The sequence below is a fragment of the Panthera leo genome, chromosome A3 (assembly GCF_018350215.1).
Source record: "Panthera leo isolate Ple1 chromosome A3, P.leo_Ple1_pat1.1, whole genome shotgun sequence".
NCBI lineage: Eukaryota > Metazoa > Chordata > Mammalia > Carnivora > Felidae > Panthera > Panthera leo.
This window is the reverse complement of record NC_056681.1, coordinates 114,626,566-114,628,133: the sequence shown is the minus strand read 5'-3', so window position 1 is coordinate 114,628,133 and position 1,568 is coordinate 114,626,566.

Here is a 1,568-nt window from a genome sequence, read left to right as displayed (position 1 = left end):
GCCCCTCCCTGACTGCTGCCTGCATCAGCAGTCCAGCCGGGACCATTAGCCTGCTGGGTCTTGATCTGTGGCAAGGCAGTGTATGGGAGCCATCTGCCCCGGTGGGGAGGAGTGGTTTATCCCTGGCACTGCTTAGAGTGGAGCCAGTATAAAGCCGATGACGTCGATTTGGTTTTATTATGGTGTTTAAATTCCGTACAGACACGTACTGAATTTTGCCCACACGTGGCCAAGTGTTCCCACCCCCATCCTCCTCAGTGTGACACTGGAAATAATACGTTCCGCATCACAGCTGCTGTGCAAGTTTAATGCTACACGCTCGCTAAGAACTTAGCCCAGGCCCCCGCACACGGTAAGCACCTAGTTAACAAGTAAGAGTAACAGCAGTGCTATGGTTCCTCATCCCCTACATGATCTCTGCTCTGGCAAGCTGAGCCTTCTGTCCTGGCCTGGGTCACTCCCTTCCACCTTCCTGATCCCTAGACTCTCCCCTTTACCCGGCGTGGGATGTCTTCCCTGCTTCTCTGATTCATCACTTGAGATCCGGCACATAGTCATGCCTTCCGGGAAGCCTTCCTCAGGTTATACAGACAAAAAGATTGTCCCTGCGCACCCTCTGCTCTTGCCTCCTCACGGAGCTCCCGGAAGGGAGAGTCCGTGCTGGTCTTTGTGATTGACTTCGGATCCACAGTCACCAGAACTGTGTCTTCCCCCATAACACCGGCTCCACGCTTGGGGGCAGTTTTGCTCCTTTTGTTTTGTGTTATTGGAATGAATGAATGAATGAATGGGAATGGTTTTGACTTCACCCTAGATCCAGCAAAAAGTTTGGGTAGTGGCAGTTCTGGTCATTTTTGTGTAACCTGATATTGGCCTCTTTTGTTTCCATGCCCCAAGGAAAATGTTCCCAAATACTAGAGTACCTGCCGGTCTTCCTAAGGAATCGGCTTCTTGCAACTAAAGCAAGGGCTGTTTAAAAGCTGGGAGAGGCTGGAGCGGGCCAGCTCTGTCTTCGCAGCTGTCCCGGAGAGGGCGCTGTTCCCAAATCAAACCTCCAGAGGCCCGGACTGAAATGCCAGAGCGTTCCCACAGAACTCCGCATCCCTCCCTTCCCAGGCTGCGGTCGCCGGTCCCCAGCGGAGCGCCTGCCCACACACATGGCGGCGCCCTGCTCAGCTTCTCGGCACCGAGGCCGACGGGCCGGGCTGGCCTTGCCAGTACTCGGGGACTTCCTCCGCGAGCCCGCTTCCTGCACGGCTGGCATTTAAACCGGCGCCTGGGGCTGCGGGCTGCGGCTGCGGATGCTGAGCTGTCCCCGGGCGGGCCAGCGCTTCCTCCTCCTCCCCTGGGCCGGCCGGCCGCGCAGGAGCCGAGCCGAAGCATCCTCTCGCTGCACCAGGGCCCGGGCAGGGGAGGTCCGCAAGCGGTGTGGGGGGGAGATCGGGGACCCGGCATCGCACCCCGGCATCTTGCAGTTTAATTGCAGGTTTGACTTTCATTTCCGAGATCGCAGCCCTTCTGCCCGGCGCAGATAATTTCTTCTCCACCTACCCCCCCCCCCCCCCCCC